The following is a 22,600-nucleotide window of genomic DNA, read 5'->3' on the forward strand; positions in this document are numbered from 1 at the left end:
CAAATTACACTCATTATACAGAAATAATCCAGGATCGGACCTCACTATTATACTCTACGATCATTCGGTAAACACAGTCGGCTAGAATTCTCCCACTTCCATATATTTTGTTTTCTTTTATTCCTACTTTCACCTTCTTTCATGATTTCTGATATAGAAGAACTGAAAAATACACATAGCATAGTTGTAACAATAGCAAGTATGAGGAATTTTATGACAAGGGGTACTAGTATGGGCAGGACAAAGACGGAACCAGACAATGAAATGTCGTCGTGGCCAGAATTAGGCTATACGCAAGAGACACCTGGCAAGTTAGTGGCGCTGTACCCATACCGGAACACTCAACATGTATAAACTTTGTGAAAACCTTTAAAGCAAACTCTTGAACATTATGTGACATTGTCTGAGGCTTTACACCACCTGGCCGACATCCTGACAGTCTACCCTAAATTTGCTCATCCATATTGATTTGTTTTCAATCTAATATAATATGACACTAATGACTATGACCTACTCTGATTATCTCATCTTGTGTATGAACTTCTGCCCTGAGTGACTGTAATCAGTGACAGCACCTCCCCCCTCCTCAAGTGCCAAGACTTCACTGAACTACTCACATAAGGCAAAATTTTACTCCAACTTGGCAATAAAGTTGTTAAAACTAAATTTCTCCCACTTCCCTCACTCCTCCCTACTTTCTCCCAGCTCTTAACACTTTCATTTCCTCCCAATTTGTCGTGCTCACTTTTCCCGAGTGTCTCCACATTTAAATTACCACCTCCTTTTTCTTTCTCCCCTCCACCCCACACATACACGTCACTCTTACCGACACAAATATCTGCCATTTTAAATCATTGTCTGTGACCCTCATTCCGTAAATGGTTCAGCTACTTTTATAAACTCTAATTCACCTCTTATTTTTATCCTCCAGGGGTGTGGTGGATCTTGGCTAATGAACTGATGAAAAGGAGAAGGGAGATGGTAGAAAGGCGTGAGTAGTGCAGGAAGAGGGTAGAAAGTGCCAAGGAAGGGTTGAAACACACACACACGGTACAGTCTCCTCGGTGTAACTCGGAGGTAACTTTGGGCTGTTATTCTCGAGCTATACCTTAACTTTCTGAAAATCTCCACCTCGCTCTTCCAGCTCCCTGTAGGCGGCGGTGTGCCTGAATGACACACACGGTATTGTTGGTCACTATATATAGACACACAGGAGGGTTATTCTGGCCCCTCAGTCACTTTAGCTCACTTGCTTTCACCTGTCCTGAGCATAAAATCTCTTCCTCCCCTCTTCTCCAGGTGAGATAACAAGTAGGGTGTCCAGACGGGTTTTTCCTGCCGTTCTTCTCCTCCCTCCAGCCGTTATATAAGGGAGAAGCTGTTGGACTGGGGCAATATTCCGCCCACTCTCACACCTCAACACCCTTCTGTTCCTCAAGGTACATCCACGCTGGAATGGGTATACCTAGTTACCTGCCTCGATGCCGGAATAGGTATACCTAGTTACCTGCCTCAACGCTAGAATGGGTATACCTAGTTACCTGCATCGACCCTGGAATAGGTATACCTAGTTACCTACCTCGACCTCGATGCCGGAATAGGTATACCTAGTTACCTGCCTCAACGCTAGAATGGGTATACCTAGTTACCTGCATCGACCCTGGAATAGGTATACCTAGTTACCTACCTCGACGCTGTAAAGGGTATGCCTAGTTACGTATGTCAATAATGGGCCGCACGCCTCATTACATAACCTCGACGTAGAGACAAACCAATTTACGTAAGTCGAGGCTCAATGGGTTCAAAGATTCGCAAGAGGTTACGTAAGACGAAGTTGGCGGACATGAGCACATGATTATCAACGTTTACGGACATACGTATACATTGACGCTTGCGGACATGGGGGATATGCGTAATACGACACTTACGGATATGCAGAAATACATACGAGGGACGAGGAGGAGAGAGGATAAAGTGTAGGAGAGGTGCGAGTAAATGAGGGGAAGAGGGGATGAAGGAAGGACAGAGGGAAAGGAGAAGGGAAAGGAGAGGGAGGGAAGAAGGGAGGGAGGGAGGAGAAGAAAGGAGAAAGAGAGAGAGAGAGGAAAGAGGGATGAAAGGGGAGAGAAAGAGAGGGGGGGGGTGTAGTGGCGACAGGCTAAAATACACAAACACTCGGGATACAAAACACAAACTTTTTCACACTCTGTCTTTTAATGGGGAGTAAAACACACCAGGCGGAGAGAGAGAGAGAGAGAGAGAGAGAGAGAGAGAGAGAGAGAGAGAGAGAGAGAGAGAGAGAGATATCCTGGGCATTTTTGCTATCGAGGATACGACAGTTTTATGGAGAGAAGGGAGAGGAGAAGAAGGCAAAAGAAGGAAGAGGAGAGGAAAGGAGAGATGAATGGGAAGGAAAGAAAACTAAAATGGCGAGATGTTCAAAATGACAAAGACTCTCTCATAAACTTTCTTTGCTGGGGTAAAATACTTTCTAAATCAATTATAATCTCACAGAGAGAGACAAGTTCGCTGGAGTTACAAGATAAAACCCGACAAGCGAGACGTTTCTCCTTCTTGGGGGAGGTGTGTGTGTGTGTGTGTCTGTGTGTGTGTGTGTGTGTGAACGCTTGGACGCACGCACTCAAAACACGTACAAACGAGCGATAATATTTACCACGGACGAAATTAAACCAAAGTAAAACGAACACCAGCTAACGAAAAGAAGGAATTAACTTTTGAGGGTAATTGAGGGAAGAAAGAGGGGAGAAGAGGGGTGTTGACAGTGGAAGAGAGGTAATAAAGGGAGGGTGAGGGAGGGGAGGGATGACAGAGAGACGAGGGGAGAGTTGACAAGAAGTAGGGAGAAGGGGATAGTTGACAGAGACGACGGGTGGGGGGAAGAGTTGACAGGTAAGAGGGGGAAGAACTAACTGAGGGAGGGAGGGCTATATGTCAGGGCACCACAACTTCAATCACCCAGTTAAAGACTCAATAGACACACCGTTAACCCTAATTGGTCAATGCTTACCACCGTACCAGCCATTGTAATGTCACGGCGGACACACACACACACACACACACACACACACACACACACACACACACACACACACACACACACACACACGTGAGGCCCCCTCATAACACCATCTGTGAGGGAATTACTACACCACGTGAGGCCCCTCATAACACCATCTGTGAGGGACCATTACACCACGTGAGGTCCCTCCTAACACCATCTGGGAGGGAACTACTACACCACGTGAGGTCCCTCCTAACACCATCTGGGAGGGAACTACTACACCACGTGAGGCCCCTCATAACATCATCTGTGAAGGAATTACTACACCACGTCAGGCCCCTCATAACACCATCTGTGAGGGAACTACTACACCACGTGAGGCCCCTCCTAACACCATCTGGGAGGGAGTTACTACACTACGTTTTTGCTGTTCAACACCTACATTAATCTGTATGTTCACTGTATGTTCCTTTACCTTTCTCTAACGAAGGCTTTTGTTAAACCACCAATGTATGTAATAAGTCATTTATGTCCAATGTATATTTTCAGCCTTCGGGCTGCAGAACTTTTTCAATAAACCGTCAATTATTATTACATTACACACACACACACACACACACACACACACACACACACACACACACACACACACACACACACACACACACACACACACACACACACACACACACACACACACACACACACACACACACACACACACACACACACACACACACACACACACACACACACACACACACACACACACACACACACACACACACACACACACACACACACACACACACACACACACACACACACACACACACACACACACACACACACACACACACACACACACACACACACACACACACACACACACACACACACACACACACACACACACACACACACATTGACACACACACACACACACACACACACACACACACACACACACACACACACACACACACACACACACCTCCTCTTTCCACAAAATGCGTGAGTACAGGTAGAGGCAGTATGTCTGGCCTCACACTTTGTTATTCACATTTACGTGAGAAGTATTCAAGCACATTGCGTATTTGGTTCTGTACATGAGAACTGATATAGTTACTAAGTGCAAAAAAGTGGATACACTCTTAATATGTCGGCTATCTTGCCATTAGAGATGAAGTGTTGTGCCATTTCACACACAGTGTGCTTGGACCTGATCCTAAAAGGTTCTATCTTCACACAGTCGAGGACGTAGTGTTCAAGTGTGTGGCCATATGCCTATCCTTCCTTATGTATGTATGTATATGTGTCCATCAGTATGTATGACTATTTTAATACATCTACATATGGAGGACAGATAACCAAATGTAGATACCTTGGCAAGCATCCACTCAACTAAGCATCCACCCATCCATCCACCACCAAAACTATGCAAGATCAGCCAAGTCCACACACAGATAAACAAGTCGACTCTTCCACCATCTGCACCACCAAGATAAACAAACAAACAAATAAAAAAATAAAAAACACTTGTATAAATAAAACCCCTTATCACCCCAGGCACAAGTTGACCGGATCGACAAGGGAGGGGAGGGGGGAGGGAAGGGGGGGAGGGAAGGGGAAGGTATGTGCTCTGTGATGTTTGAAAATTGTGTGAGTGATGATTGAGATGGGATGCATGACGAGGCAATACTCAAGCCTCCTTCATCTAGTTCCATTCACCTACTGTTTACTGCCCACTCACTCACACATACTCGTTTACTCGTCCACGCACTCACTTACACACCGCTACTGCCAAAGGAGATGGTGGTGGTGATGGTGGGAGATGGTGGTGAGAGACGGTGGAGGTGATGGTGGAAGGCTGAGAAAGATGGTGGTGGTGATAGTGGGAGGTTGAGGGTGATGGTGACGATTGTGGAGATAATAGTGGATGGGGGAACGAGGAAGGTTCTAGTAATAGGTAATTCAGTGGAGAGAAATGGAATCTACTGTTGTGCGGGAGGAGGAGGAGGCGGCCAGGTGGAGACGGCAGTGTTACCTGGTCCCCCCGAGAGACTTTCACTTACCCTCACCTCCCCCCAGCCACATTCTTCCCCTCCGCTCCACACACACACAAAAAGGACCCACATACAACAATCATCTACCTCCCATCTGGCAGCGGTTGGTAGTGATGGTTACGTCAGTTAGTAGTTAGCACAGGTGAGGCAGTAACAGACAGACAGACAGACAGACAGACAGACAGACAGAGAGAGAGGGAGAGAGAGAGAGGGAGAGAGAGAGAGAGAGAGAGAGAGAGAGAGAGAGAGAGAGAGAGAGAGAGAGCTACACCAGGCAGCCATTACTCTCACTACCGTCACAGTTACAACACACGAGCGTCTTCTACACAATGCCCTCAACACGTCACCTAACCGACATTTTTAACATGAACCAGTGACCACAATACACACACTGGTCATGATACTAATGTTGTAACGATGTGTATCTTTAGGTCACTGTTGCCAATCATTTAGGCAGGATCATCACTTATTAATGAGCACAGGGCGAGTAAATAAGCACAAATGGTTGTGTAGTAATATATATATATATATATATATATACTAGTAGTAGGCCACACAACAACGTAACCAGAGTCGCCCTGCCTCAGGTAAGCAACGGAAATAATTTGATATATGATGATGGCGCGGGGAAACAGCGGGTGTAGCCAGGGAAGGCGTGGCTACACCAGGCGTGGACAGGGAAGGCGTGGCTACACCAGGCGTGGACAGGGAAGGCGTGGCTACACCAGGCGTGGACAGGGAAGGCGTAGCTACACCAGGCGTGGACAGGGAAGGCGTAGCTACACCAGGCGTGGACAGGGAAGGCGTGGCTACAGCAGGCGTGAACAGGGAAAGGCGTGGCTACACCAGGCGTGGCCAGAAAAGGCGTAGCTAGCGTGTAGTGTGTGTAGCATGACATCAGTGTACACACAAACAAACACCTGGCTGGAGGGCAGCTCCTCCTCTAATGGTGTATTGATCATGCCGTGTACTCCACAACACTAAGCACTGTAGGGTGTACTTGTGTTAATAGTGGCAGGAGAGACCATCAATAAATAACCCAACCGCAGTGAAGTCCATCAAAGAGGTTAATAGCACCTATAAAACACTCACATAATCGATCACTGAAAAAAAACAATCCAAATTTGACAACAAAGTCAGTATATGAAAACAAAATATGACTTCTGCACGGAAACACGCAGTCACACACACGCAAATTATAACCCCGATCACAATTTTATATCCATGTTGCCCTTTGACAGCTGGTGTTAGTGGCAAGGGGGGGGGGGTAGAAGGGGAGGTGGTTTGCACGTGACGTCATAATGAGGCGCCAATCACCAGAGCGGAGAATTTGGCGGGCCCGGGGCGAGGGGTACCTACAATACAGGTGTTTCCTGCACGTTGGAACTTCCGCTCACCGCTACTGAGGTATATCATGTTTCCTCAACCTCGCTGCACCAACACCACCAGTATATACTAACTGAAAATTATGTACTACAGTATATTATACACTAAAATTATACACCATCATTATACACTGATTAAAATAATGTACCATAATTATACACTAAAATAATGCACCATCTTTATCCACTGATGTGTAGAAAATCAAGAACATTATCAGTCAGGTCAGGAAAAGTGGGTTATGTGATTGACTAAACACAGACAAGAACTTTTAAGTTATCTTAGGTTGGTGTCCGACAGTCCCCCCACACCCCCCCCTTGTCTCTCCCTCACCTCCGTCTAGTGGCTACGGCAGACAGCGACTAAGTGGTAAATTATACATAATGATCCGTGTCTTGTATCCATCTTAATATATTATGTCTAGACACACACATTGAATTGCGACGCGACACACACACACACACACACACACACACACACACACACATACACACACAGAGACAGATGTGCGTAAAAAATGTATACCTGTGAAGACATTATACCGTGTCAGAGATATATACACACACTTGGGACTGTTAGAAGGCCTATAAAAAATAAGAGTGGTGAAATACTGATGTGCCAAGGTAAAATGTACACACTGACTGTTTCCTGCCAGAGAGAGAGAGAGAGAGAGAGAGAGAGAGAGAGAGAGAGAGAGAGAGAGAGAGAGAGAGAGAGAGAGAGAGAGAGAGACTTAACACTACCGGAAGTTTAACACGCTGCGGTGAAGGTCCTGTGTAATGATCTTTGTTCCATGTCCGCACTGCCCATAGTCACCCTTGACCCGGGGAGTACCTTACCTGTCCTCTCCCTTTCTCCCTCTCCCTACTCCCGTATCTCTTCCCTTCACCCTAACAACACGCAAAACTTAATCCGCCTCCCGTCCCCACACACCCCCACCTCCCCTTCCCTCCAATTCCTAACCCCCCTACCTTTCCTCTCTTTCTCTCTCCCCCTCCCTCCCTCCATCCAGGAAACCTCCCATCACCCCCTTTCCTACTTCCTGCGCCCCCCCCGTCATCACTACCCCCCTCCTTTAGTACCTCCGTGACCTCCTTCCCCAGTATCCGGTGCTTCGTCGCCAGCGAGTATTTCTTCGCTTCTTTGTCGCAGCGAACCAGTTTCTTGAAGGTGTATCGAGTCGTTCTTTCAAGGTCTCTCTCTCTCTTTATTTGGCATGTCACTTTCTCTACGTGGGACGCATCTTAACCCACCTCCTCCTCCTCCTCCGTCACCTAGACCTGTCAGGCACCACCAGTAGGAGTAAGGTATTAATATCCCGCCAATATCATCATTCCGGCCAATTCACACTCATTTCTGGCTCCAGGTTGTATCCCGGAGACGATGAAACGAGATTCTTCCCGCTGCGTCTGTGTCCAAGATCTACTGTACGTTCTTGGTGTCCAAGTCAGAGCCTCCCTCTGTGTAGCCTTGTTGACGTAGACTACATCACAGCTACGTGTCTGTTCTGGCTCTAGTACATTTCGTCAGAAGTCGAGCATAAACCTAACCTAACCTAACTCAGCCTTACCTTACCTAACCTAACTTGACTCAATCTTACCTAACCTAATCTAACCTAACCCCCTGTGCTAATCGCCAGTCCCCTCTTAAGTACCCTCCACTTGAAACTTCTCTTCAGGGGTCTTTATTTAGAAACTACGTCACAACTACGTTCTTAAGTCCCCATTACGCTTGTCTTTCTCTCTTGAAACAGAAGACATGAACATTTCCCTAACGTCTTTCATGAACCACGCCACAGTTAGGCTCCTCCTATGTGCTTCTGAAACACACACGGTTACCTGGCCGCACCTCATAATGAAGAACCAGGTAACAACTCCACCACCCACGTCTCTCTCTCGCCCCGTCACAATCAAGGCGGTGTTCAGCATATACAACACCTCAAGAATTGCTTTCACTTCCTCCATGCCCGACTCTCAAGGCACTTACTTAACCATGTCCCCCGTCACCGTTCCCTCCAACTCGATTGTCACCCCAACGATACTTTTAAAAACACTTCACAACTCACACTGTTAACCCCTGACCCGGTTATAAGAGTTCAGAACTTCGCCTTTCAATTCCTTAGTCTATCAGTGACACTAAAAAGACTTAAGTACCTCTCACTATTACATTACCTCAGGTGGTGTTGATTGAAAGTGTGTAGGTAATGTAGAAAGGATAAAGTGTGCCCCATATCAATGACTGTGCGTTAGGGACATGTTGATACTGCACACTAGTACATAGTAAAGTGGTGAGACCATCATTTTACTCGCCAACCTTCACTGGGAGTACCATGAGACCAAACAGGTGACTCTTAGCAGGAGAGCCGTGCGCTCTATCCACTCAGTCACCGCACACACTAATTAACGTATACTCTTGGTGTAATATTTATATGATTTTTTGAAGATTAAATTTGTGCTAAGGCTTAGATCAACCAATAATTAGGGTACATTCGGATCACCTGAAGTTTAGGGCCCTGCAGCTTATTTGGCCAGACGATTCAACACCCTAACGCTACCTTGGAAGTTAGGTTAGGTTGGTATACTTAATCTTACAGCGAAATAAGTTTGGGGGGGGGGGGGTAATATCCAGGTAATCCGTGCTATCTTTCATCATCAGGTAAGAGGAACATCCACCTTCTAGACCCTTTTAGAGGATCTGAACCCAAGTCACGACGTCCACTCCCACCCCCCCACCCTAAGTCTTCCCAAGTAGTGACCGCCGCAGCAGCTGGCACTATGGCAGGGTCCCTAACAGCGAGACAAAGGTCAGAGGTCACTATAAGGATACACCGCCATGCATAGTGAGGTAAACAAAAAAATTATTCTTGCCAACATTCCCTGAAACACCAATATGGAATTGACTGACAACACAATGCCAACACAACCTCACCACACATAGTAAAACAAGGTATATACACGCTGCCAACATCACTTCACCTCACACAATTGTCAACACCACACACACACACCTGCCAACACCCCCTCACCACCAACAAACAACTGTCAACACCACCTCACCCCAAACTCCACCAAGGTGATATTTATGGACAGGTAGATGAGCCGAGTTACCTTCAAAGCCACGTTATATTTTCAATTCTTACGAGACGGAGGCTTTGGTGAGAGGTGTTTACGCAACCAGCTCAGTGTTATATATGGGCGTGAGGTTGGTGAAGGCGTGGGTGTAATGAGAGGCTGGGTGTAGCGTCAGTTTAGGGAAGGTGTGGGTGTAGGGTGAGTGAGGGTGTCAGAGAAGGGCAGGGTGTGGGTGTTGATGGTAGTGTAGGGCAGATGAGGGTGTAGGGTAGGGTGTAGGGTAGGGTGGGTGTACGTGAGTGTGGTGTAAGGCGGGGTAAGGGTGTAAGTGTAGTGTAAGGCGCGGTGAGGGTTCCGACAGCCCCTGGCACCGGAAAATAGGTCACTCCTAAGCCCCCGTGACCCCGCCAGTCGTGCCTCCCCCCCCCAGGTCAAGGCACTCACGCCTCACCACAATGATCTCAGCCTGAGCCGTTATGAGGCAATCTCATGGGCAACAGCGTCTTATATAACAGGAACTCCACAACAGAAACTGCAGAATTTTTTGGCTATCACAAAGAATAAAACTACAGGTGTTTTTGGTTATTGTAGCTGCGTTTGGTTACACATTAAAGGTGTACCTGTAAGAGTCTACAACACTACACTACTCTACGCTGGATACTTTAGGCATAATCCAACTAGCAAGCACAAACTTTGGCAGGACGGAAGTACGGGTGGATGGGTCATATTAACACCCCTCCCTCTCTCCCCACCCCTCTCCCCTCCCCTCTGTAAAAGCATTGGGAATATAGGAATGATTTTAGTCAGAGGTTCTTACAATACGTATAAGTAAAAAAAAAATACAAATAAAAATAAAACGCAGAAAAAATAAAATAAAATAAAATACAAACAAATATATATACAATAAAATAAAATTACAAAATAAAAATAAAAGCTAATAAAAGGCTCCGTTTACACGTCACCCCAAAGTTCACCGACCACTGAGTCAAGCTAATTCTGGATTTGAAATAATGAATTACATCACAGAGACGGCCTTATCTAGTGACAGAAGATTACTCGTGTATGGGTGAAAGATACGTGTTATCGGTCACCACCTTGAAACTAAGTGTGTGGCCAGCAGAGGTGGGGGATGGTGGAGGTCAGGGGGGATGGGGGACGGTGGGGGATGGGGGACCGTGGGAGATGAGGGGAGCATAACTTTCCCTCCCCCTCACCCACATAATAACCGAGCCCCCATTATCTAATCATTATCATTCTCGCTCTTATTTACGTAACGTGCATCAGAAATAAAGTTGTTAAGGCCACAGAACAACGAGATGACGGCACTCAAAGAGGATTTAAGTGCCGATTAAATAAATACTTCAGTCTGAAACGATTGAGAGAGATTATGCGGGTGGTAAGAAGGTTTAAGGGCCTCCCAAGTGAAGTCCAAAGGGCTCTTATACTTTTGTGATGAAGGATAATATTGACCAATAAACTCCTGTGACATCCTGTTAATATATATATATATATATATATATATATATATATATATATATATATATATATATATATATATATATATATATATATATATATATATATTTGATCTAGTCACTGTGTTTATAAAGTTAGATGTACAGTCGTTCAAAAAATTATCTTTATAAAATTGTGGTGAAAAAATATGACAGATTGGATGAAGGATTTTGACAACCCTACCAAGACAACAGGAGTCACAGTGTTCATTTTGAAATTCATCGACTCCCTTCCCCAAGCTCTCACAGTGTTCTCCTGGTTGACTTTATCACCTGTGAATCTAAGCATACAACACTGGAGGGTCACCTGGGCTGCACTACTGAGGCTACAACACGACCCGTCCTCACACCTGGAAGCCACCTAACACAAACTGGGACCTTGAGAGAGGTAGGTGTGTGTGTGTGTGTTATCTCAACTTTCAATAAACAACACCGACCTCACCTGAACACCTGTCATTACTGTTCCCACACGCCAGGGGGAAAACCTCGTCTGGATCACATTAACTATAAATATTCCCTGATAAACAAGATCTCGTTGATAAAAAAAAAATTCAATGTCAAAATAAAAACAAGTTGCCATAATGTAACATAATCATTCGCACTTCCCAATATTTCATCTCTAAAAGGCTTGTCTCAGGTGAGCTTTGATGAAGGTCTGTCAAGCGGTGAATGAGTTACTATACTGTACTGTTTACGGTAGTTCAGGGCGCATCGTTTGTGTCTCTCCATCAATTTATCAAGTTTCTATGTTTTAATTAATGTCGACTGTGGTACGGAAGGTGACACTTGTAGAAGAAAATAGGCTTCTATTATAGTCACTTTCTTTTATATATCTACTAAGAGTTTTTATTTTAATTAGTCGTAAGTTAGTGCTAAAAAATACCAAAACAGAAACTCAGGTGTACAGGTGATAGAACAGCTGGTCGTCAATATGGTCACCTCCAACCTCAATAGCCAGAGCACTACACACCTCACCCCACCAATCTCACCCTCCATATACCTGGTTACGTCGCACCATGTAAAAAAATAACACCTGGTAAGATCAAAGGTCTATAACACGTCTGACCAAGGTGACAGTAGGTCAAGACTCCCAACGAGCCACGATGGGTCAAGAGGCCAGCCAGGTCAGCGATTGCCCCAGCCAGAGGAGAAAAAAACCAGGTCAGCAGCAGCATCAAGGTGTTCCAGTTCCTCTTCCGCCACAGGTGTCAAGGCCGTCTTACCAGTCCAATAAGTCTTGTCAGGAGGTGGAGCTTCACTAGGGCTTCACAAGGTCATACTCGGTGGATTTTTTTTTTTTACTTGGGAGACGACCTACACGCCTCCTCACCCCTTTATGATGGTGCTACACTACCTTCTGCTCGTGGGATTCTACCGGCCATTTTGCTACCGTCCAACACATCACAAGACGAACCTGTAGTCTGGGTTTTGCCTCCCTGCACCAATACCACAACAAGTGTTTCCCAACAAAATATTTTACGGACAACCTACAGGTTTATGGACCTGTAGAGATTGCCCCAGGTCTTGGCAATAAAATGAGTGAAAACATAAAAGTAAAATAACCTTCTACACAATTTCTTTTTCGTAATATAAAAAAGTTCAGCTTCCTCTTGAAGTGTTGCAATGAGCCACCGCCCGTCTCTCTCTCTCTTAATTAAAGTATTGTACAAGAGGAGGTGTGTGTGTGGCTCCTCTGGGGCCGTGACGCAGTCTCCCAGGACAAGTTTTTATCGGTCGACGACAACTCATTACGCAAACGGCGATATGGCTACGGCTCTCCCGACACTCGCGTCAACACTGCCTGAACACTAAACACTCCTCGGCCTCACTACACCAGCAGTGAGGTGAAGTCAGTCAGTACCAGCCACAACCTTAAAGCAGTGTGGAGCCACAACCTACAGCAGTGTGGGAATATGGCTATCACCGCCCTCATGGGTTTACACGTGTTTACAGTTCTGCGTCTCATCCCTCCCGCCACCACTGTTGCCAATCCTAGCTTCTCACATCTTTCCTATCGTAAAAAAAATACCTAAGTCACCTTAACCTCACCAAGATGAAGAGTTACAAACACTTGAGTAGAAACACGTAAAGCTTTTAATGAAAGTCGTTAATCTAAAGAAAATATTTTGAGCCAGTCGTGAAAGTTTCAGCGTAAAGGTCAAGAGGATTGAATACAGTTGAATAAATTCACCAAGTTGTTACAATAAACAGCGCCTGGTCACCACACACCGTAGTTGTGACGCACCAACCAAACAATACCACAACACTTGACGAGGGCAGGAGTGTGTGGCAACGCGGGGCGGCGCCATATGTGTCACCAGCACTGTGGGTCAGGCACTCCTCCTACTGCCACTAGGAGCAACGCCCTGCCCCTCCTCTACCCCAACCTGCCCTACCCTCCTCTACCCCAACCTGCCCTACCCCCTCTACCCCAACCTGCCCTACCCCCTCTACCCCAACCTGTCCTACCCATCGCTTCTCCCTCCATGACTTACCCATCCCATTAACCTTATTTGATCAATACTAACTAACCTAACCTAATCTAACCAGTCTCCTTTAATCCACAACAAAATAGTATTGTGACCATGCTCCAACCTAACCTACCCTACTACACTCATGCTCTACCCCCTTTCCCACGCTCCCAACACCCGCTACCCTACACTCCCATCCAACCTACATACTGTAAATACTCCTCTGACCTTGCCAACCCCTCTGTCTCACCCTACCCAAAGAATATCTCTCATCATTTTCGTTCTCATCTCCTCCCTCATAGTCCTGGGTACAGTGAGGTGTGGGTGCTGATAGACGAGTCAACACACAAAGGACCTAACTTAACGTAACCATCTGTGATAACTTAGTTGACTGTCATTGGTCGAATTGCCTGACTGTTTACCATTGTGTATATACCCACACCGTCTCGGTACATCGTTTGTATACCTGCACGGTCACTATTTATATGTATAACCCAGAGAATCCAAGATATACGTACACATGGATTCACTATTCATATTTAACCTAAGAGATTTCAAGACATAAATATAAACACGAATTCACTATATAAATTTATATATCAAGTACCTTATATACTATAGGAGAATATATAAGCACATACTGATGAAAGAGACGCAATATCTCCCGGTCACAAGGGCTTAACAGGGTGACACAACAACCTTGACCCCGACACGACACATTTCTTATGTAAGGGTAAAAAAGTAACACGTTTCATTCCAATATCGCGATCAGATATCAAGTTAAAGAGTGGACACAAGGCTTCAGGGGATTAGGTTAGGTTAGGTTAAGTGTAAGACCTCACAAGATGGACAGAATTCATAGAATCTAACATAAGAGGCAGCCTGGGCCAGAGAGTAGACTGGCAACACACACAGTCCAGTACACTGCTTCCTGCTGGCTGTCACCCACTCAACCTCTCACTGCTAGACAACACTCCGCTAAACACCGATTCTTCTTTTTACTATATAATACAACTCTCGTTCTTCTTAATCCGCTCCCGGAAACACAAACTTAGAGAGTGAGAGTTTTTTTTAAGTTTAAAAAATTTATTGACAAAGCTTGGAGTACAGTTTGCCTATTCTGAGTAAATAAAAATGATTTCCGTATTCCCCGCTACACGTCTGTTGTTCTCATCACAAGACTACTCGGATTTGAGAGAGAGAGAGAGAGACTCTTACGCATGCGTCACTAAACAAACCACGACATTCTCCCTTATACGTTCCTATCCTCATTCTCTATTCTTCTTCTATCCCCGGAAACGAGCGCTAACTCTACAGTAGATTAAAACCTAACCCTACAGCTCTCTCTAAACCTCACCAAGCCGGAAACTTGTGTTATGTCTTAAATAACTCGTAATCTGAACCTAACACACCACCTGGCTGCCGACGCCCTTCAGCACTACAGGGGTAGCTGCTTCCCACGGCGGCACGTGAGGGACGGGGTCACGTGAGGAACGCCAACAGGGGGTCACATGCGGGCCCTCCCCCTCCCGCCACTTCACTGCGTGTATGTGATCCATCATAAGTGACCAACATTCTCTCCACCAGCCTGGGAAAATACACACATTTATTGATCTCATACAACAAGGAGGGGATAACCTGACAGGGTGCTCACTGGTGTCTACACACACGCGCGCGCGCGCGGCAGAACACGCTATCTATAAATTATGTTTTCACAAGAATTGATAAATTCAGGTTTCTTTTTATCACCGATCAAATAATAACCGAGAGAAAAGAGTAAGAAACATATTGATCACTACATATTGATCCTGTCAAAGTAGAAGAACCAGACTTGGGGAGCATAAAAACACATATTGGCATCACAGAACCTGTTGGACAGAACCAGCCAGGAGGAGTACTCATACATATTGATCTCACTCCACAAGGTGCGGAGGAGGATGCCGAAGGACCCTAACCTTAACCCGAGATGACTGACCACACGAGGCAACCAAGCAACAAGATTTGGTTCATGCTTCAGCCAATAATATTTTGCCCCAAGTCCTCACCCTCCACGGATACTAGGTGTCACCTTTAAGCACCAGCCGAGACGATAACCAATACGTCGCCGAGAACTTCAAAGAGTCCAGGAATAGCTTGTGATAATTACGTGACCAGACAGAAGCCCGGCGTCTGGGGATTTCGAGATCACTTTACGTTTCTTGACTACCAGCTAAACACTGATGACTCATGAGAGGGAGATAGAGAGGGAGGAAAGGGAGATAGAAAGAAGTGAGAGGGAGAATGGAGTGAACAATAATAGGCAAGCAAGAGGGAGAGGGAAGAAGAGGGAGACAGAAGAACGAGAGGGGAGGACACTAGTGAGGAAATATGTGGGGCGAGTTAAGGGCCTAGTTGGTATGGGGAGCGTCGCTGGGCACAAGGACAAGATCACCTCGAGGGGGGACGGACACACACACACACACACACACACACACACACACACACACACACACACACACACACACACACACACACACACACTACCTACCTGTTGGAATAAGGGCGACGGTGTGATATATCTAACAGGTTAATATACAGACTTAAAAGCTTATTATTATTTCCTATGTTGTGTGTTCGTTCAATCTCTTCTACAAATAAACAGTAAATATCATCCACAAACTTAAGAAATCTCCCAATCCACGAACATAATCAGTTAGATTAGTGCTGTAGCTTGTAGGTATTAACACAAAGATGACGACCAAGATGATTTACGGGTTAAAGAATCTCGAAGGAAAGCAAATGAACTAAACTTAACGAGTGTGAGACAGTGGTGAGGGGCTTCCCGTCACCACCAGCCTCCCACGTCACGCCGGGGGAAAAATTTTACACGTGTCCTCGGGATTTCCTGCTCTTTAAAGCTTTACAAGGGATCCCCCCTACAGTCCTCCACACACACACACACACACACACACACACACACACACACACACACACACACACACACACACACACACACTACAAAGAAATAAATACAGAGAGAAGGACTACTCCCCTAATACACCGCACAGGTACACTTAGGACACTCATACACACCCTCGAATACAAACGAACAAGACACCTGTATTTATACTTACAAATCTACCATTGGAATGTATTCTCGCATACAATCTTGAATACAAATATACACTAGTCCAACATCCCAAAACATACACACTATCTCTCTCTCATACAAACAAACACATTATATTTATCTCTTAGGATAATACACACACACGTATCGTCTACCCTGGCATACTAATATTCTCACACCACGCTAATTGTATACTTTTAATCTCAAGTTTGCTTTTTGTTTTGTTTTGTGGTATAAGTCAGGTCAAATATTGTACCAGGGTAACAACCAAATATAAACACCGAATGTAGACGGCAGCTGAAGCCTCATTACTCAGAACAGGGATGAGAAGTTATAAGAAAAAAGTTAGATTAACATGTATGTATGTATGTATGTATGTATGTATGTATGTATGTATGTATGTATGTATGTATGTACGTATGTATGTATGTACGTATGTATGTATGTACGTATATATGTATGTTCGCCATTAATTAAAGTTTTAATTATAATACTTCACTAAACTATGAATAATGTCAAGCATATCGAAACAACTAGGCATAAATTCGGTAAATAAAAAAAAACTATTACTCATAAGATCAGTAGATGAGATTAGATTAAGTTTATTTTACGGTCTCGATTAACACACACACACACACACACACACACACACACACACACACACACACACACACACACACACACACACACACACACACACACACACACACACACACACACACACACACACACACACACACACACACACATGCCTCACTTCCCAGCCTCCATCTGGTGCTTCAGTCATGGCTGGGACTGACGCCTGCAACATGTATCTAACTTAATAACTTCCAAGTGAACTCCACTGTCTGGACTGACCTCTGCCACCAACCTGTTTTATCTCCGGGCAAACTTGTTGAATTTGTGTGTGTGTGTGTGTGTGTGTGTGTGTGTGTGTGTGTGTGTGTGTGTGTGTGTTCATTAGTACGTGCGATAGTATAATTTATGTGAGTAGCGAGCGAGTGTACGTACACATAACACTAAGACTAACAATTCCATCTATTACTCCCCCCCCCCCCTTCGGTCTGTACCACTGAACAAAATATAACAATAATCTAAACATATAAACATCGTACAGGTGAATCTATTACCTGTATAAAATAAAAACCAAAACATCGTATTTAAATCGAACATTTCCAAACTCCGCCTGAGAACAATTTTAGAAACCATTAGAGTAGTAATTATTATGACAACCACAGCCACCACATTTGAGGCAACACACGTCCAATTCACCAAGTTGGCAGACGGCCAGGAAGTTGGAAGTGACATCACATCACTTTCTCTTATCATCTCCCAGCCTCCCTGCCAGGAGTGAGGGAGTCTGAGAAGCACCACCAATGTCACCACTACCACCACTGTCACCACTACCACCACTGTCATCAACACCACCGCTGTCACTACTATCACTACCAGTCGCTACAAGTGTTCGCATCATAGTTATTACCAAGTCATGTTCGTAACAGAGCCAACCACTATCACTGCATCTCCCTCCCTGCCACTGAGCCACCTTTGTTACCACTGGAGATCACACCAACACACCTTAACAATGTTGGGTGGATGGCACAGGTGTGGAAAATGTGCAGGTCAGGTGGCCAAGTGGTGGATGCACCTAAATTTAAGTGGCCCAGTGGTGGATATACCTCATTTAAGTGGCACAGTGGTGGATATACCTCATTTAAGTGGCCCAGTGGTGGATATACCTCATTTAAGTGGCACAGTGGTGGATATACCTCATTTAAGTGGCCCAGTGGTGGATATAACTCATTTTTAAGTGGCCCAGTGGTGGGTATACGTCATTTTAAGTGGCCCAGTGGTGGATATACCTCATCTTAGGTAGCCCAGTGGTGGAGAAGGGAGTTCAAGTGGTAGTGGAGGCACTGTGGTGGAGTGTAACACAAGTGATGGTTCCCAGGTAGGTGTGTGATGGTAGACGCTACAACTGGCAGGTGTTTGTGTGGCTGAGTGGAGGAGCGAAGGAATGTAGTACCACACGAGGCATCACCAGCAGGCGTAGGGGGAGAAAAGACTTTCTCTGGCTTCCTGCTCCCTCCTCCCACCAGCGTCGACGCCCACACTACTCTTCATCACCACTACATCCACCACTGTTTTCACTCACTCCTCCCTCACAACCAAGCCACGAGGAGGGAGAGCCTTTCTCAGCGTTGTGGTGTCGATCAGCATGGTCTTCCTGGTTCCCTGTGAGTGCTGATGGGCCTCAACTGGTACTTCCTATCAGTGAGTTGCTGGCACTGCCTGGCACTCGCAGGATAACCACTTGTTGAGCGCTCCTCCTTTATGTTGGAACACTTACACTCTCTTCCCACAACACTTTGGCATCAATGAAGATTTGTGTTGTAACATCTCATGATTAATCTGACACTGATAATGAGTAATAAACATACACAATTAACATGAGTAATGGGAAGAGTTGCAGGAGGTTAAGCGAAGCAGCACGAAGGGCGTTCTGTGTACATCCGTACCACGGTGGTACCAGCACAAGGCTTCACTGCGGTCACCGATTGCACGCTGTTCATTTTCCGCAGTAATTACTGCAAAATATTAATTAATACTATAATACCACTAGTGATGATAACATTATCACGAATAACTCACTATAGCATACACAATATCTTTCTAATATACACAACACTATACGTGTGTGTGTGTGCGTGTGTAGCAGTAAGTCCCGAGAGAGTGGAGAGAGCTCGGTAGAGAGCGGGTGCGACCCCGTATACACAGCACCTGAGCGCGCGTCTCACTAACTGACTGCCTGGCCCGCCGAGCTGACTGGCTGCCTCCCACCTCTCCCAGCCCCGCCAAGCCCCTCCCCCACTACCATCAGGCCCCACACTGCTGCTGCCCGCTCACCCCACAACACCCAACCACACCCAACCCCACTACGTGCGCCTACACTCACACATCTTACAGCAGCTACCTCCACACATCTTTCCTGTAACTGATACTTGAGGTGCAGCCATGTGCAGGCTGCTGTGGATGATATACTTCAGTTTGGTGTGGCATCACAGGTTACGAGGGGGTAAAGCTGACCTTATAGCAGCACCAGTCATAAGCGCCAATTATACACAATTATGATTTGACTTTCTCACATTTCTGCACCAATTAATCATGGCATAAGGCACCACACATGAGAGGGATACCGGGGATAATTATACGCCAACTGACTCCCACGTCGAGTCCCCTGCTGCTCCCTGATGATGCAGGCACGTGGAGTTTTCATCAGCGGCATGACGTCATGGAGGCGTCATGGGCACGTCACAGGTGCGTCATGAGAGCGCGGCACTCTTGACCTTGGCAGCATCGGGTTGATGATTGGCGGGCGGCAGGCACCACAGCAGCAGCACCAGCGGAGGATGTCGCTACTTCACAACCACTTAAGCCTGTTCCCAGCTTAGATTTCCCCTCCGTAACCACCGGAAAAAATACATCCCGTGTCGATTACTACTAGTGTCCCTCTCGGCTCCCGCCACCAACACAGGGAAAAGCTCTAACACGGAAAACTCACTTCATACATACAACTGCATACTACTAATATTACTAATTTAATTTCATTTTATTCACTCAGAAACAATAGTACAAGTATGAGTTCTGTCACAGGCGCAGAAACAAAAAAATCCAGAATAATAACAGTAAACAAACGACTTAGGATCAATGTGCAATACCACGTTTTATTTTCCACCCCAAGGTAACACAGCCAAATATACACCGTCCTGACCCAAGGTAACACAGCCAAATATACACCGTCCTGACCCAAGGTAACACAGCCAAATATACACCGTCCTGACCCAAGGTAACACAGCCAAATATACACCGTCCTGACCCAAGGTAACACAGCCAAATATACACCGTCCTGACCCAAGGTAACACAGCCAAATATACACCGGTCACTGACCCAAGGTAACACAGCCAAATATACACCGTCCTGACCCAAGGTAACACAGCCAAATATACACCGTCCTGACACCTACAGCCACACCGTCTACAATCACCACTAAAAGATGCACACCTTTCTCTCATGTCAATAAAGACACGTGTGTTTGTTTACATCATAATGACTCTTCTTACTACCAATAACAAAAGACTTCTTAAAACGTGCCAAAGTCGGCCTTCAGGTCTGCACCATCAACAACAACCACTGATAAACACGACACACAAGCGACCTTGTACAGATAATACTCAGTACTAGTGGGTGCTAACAGCCGTTCATGAAGGTAAAAGCCATGTTGTGAAGACAGGTGTACAGTATGTTGAGAAAATAACACATTTACGACCAGAGAAGTGAGTTTTGTCTTAGGTATCGATAGCAAGTGACTAATCCTACTGGGCCCCCAACTAACCTAACCTAATCTTACATGCGGCTAAGGAAGCAACAGCAGCACTTCTGGCAGACTTACAAGGAGTGGTAAACGATAGAAGCAACAGTAGCTGGCAGACAATGGAACCAGTAACGTCATCTACGTCAGAGAGAGAGAGAGAGAGAGAGAGTTCAATGGTAACAATGGTATACATTTCTTGTACACGGCAGACACTCGCCTTCCCCTCCCTGCGGTGCCTCTCGCCCGGCCAATACCACCAATCACTATATGACCTTTTGGGAACTCAATTGTTACTCCCCGAACCGATTGGACCGGTCTATACCACGCAGGACCCATCCCAGTTACCGCCCCTCCCCTTCCCTCCCTCCTTAGGTACACATACCTAAAGAGAGAAAAGCCACCCCCCCCGCCTCCTCCTTTAGTCGCCTCGCAATTGGTATGACGTTTGGCCCACACTTGACACTTGGCTCCATCTCAACTCCTTTGCTTACCCACCCACTGATGTCCTGTTATTCATCTCCTCTCGCTGTCCTTCTCTTATTCATATATTTCCCTTAGCCAGTCTCATCCATGCGCTGCCCTTCATCACTATCATCACCATCATTATCCTCATCTTCTTCCTTAATACACTTTATGAAGCAACTCGAATCCTGTTGACATTCTGGGAAAATTTGATGTTGAAATGATACCCGAAGTCGTTCTTGTAAGTCCTTTGATTATAGAGGAGGAGAAAGGAAGCAAGTGAGAGAATGGTGATGATGTAGATGGCAATGATGGTGATGATCCTGATGATGGTGTTAAAACTGATACTGATGATGAAACTTATGATGATAATAATGTTAATAACGATGATGGAACAGATGATGATACAGTGTTATGTTACTACACCAAGTTCAACAATACCTTTCCCGTCACGAAGAACCAAGGCTTATCTACGTCAGGTACACTGTTTCAACAAAATCAATATTGTCTCTGTAAATGTGGCTAATTACACTTGTTCTGGGGGACTTGTTGGCAGGTTAGTTGTGGGGCAGGTGAGGTACAGGGCAGCGAGACAACAGAAATATTTAAAGCAAAGACAGAAAACAGACAGATAGCCAGACAATGGTGTTGTTGTCTCTATCTTCAGCTTTGATGGTCCGTGTTTGTAGTTGCCAGCTTGTATACTGAACAACAATTTTCTCGGTAGGGATGATAAGACCAAGATTCTCACAGGGTACATCTACCGGTATATAATTCGGAGTAACTTTCATTTGGCGGCGGGTTTTGGTGTGTAGTTAACTGTGATATTTCTGGGACAGTCGAGAATAGACGTCAACAATCGATTTATGAGTCCAGTAAACGAAGCAGGGCAGAGTGCTCCACCTTGCGGGGCGCTAACCTGCATATCTGACGTAAAAGCCACCTACCCAGTTTAACAAATGACCTTTGTCCATTTAGGCTAGCTTGTACAGTATGTTTTACCTGTTAATTACTTTAAATACAGGAGCTTTAAGTTCAAGAACTGACTTACATAATGCTAATAATGAATTCCCAAGTACACTCCACACAAGTCTAATGACATCACAGGCGATAATGTTATCACGCTGTG

At 45.5% G+C, this 22,600-nt stretch overlaps 1 protein-coding gene across 2 annotated transcripts in view; it reads right to left on the minus strand.

Moving 5' to 3' along the window:
- The window catches only part of LOC121860707 (ribosomal protein S6 kinase alpha-3-like), a gene marked incomplete at its 3' end in the record, with an annotated part of 99,364 nt that overhangs the window by 66,043 nt on the left and 10,721 nt on the right, over positions 1 to 22,600 (minus strand). Inside the window, 1 exon segment of one of the 2 annotated variants that reach the window (XM_042358005.1) lies at positions 19,289 to 19,446. 2 annotated transcript variants of the gene reach the window in all.

The sequence above is a fragment of the Homarus americanus genome, unplaced genomic scaffold (genome assembly GCF_018991925.1).
Source record: "Homarus americanus isolate GMGI-L3 unplaced genomic scaffold, GMGI_Hamer_2.0 scaffold23617, whole genome shotgun sequence".
NCBI classification, from domain to species: domain Eukaryota; kingdom Metazoa; phylum Arthropoda; class Malacostraca; order Decapoda; family Nephropidae; genus Homarus; species Homarus americanus.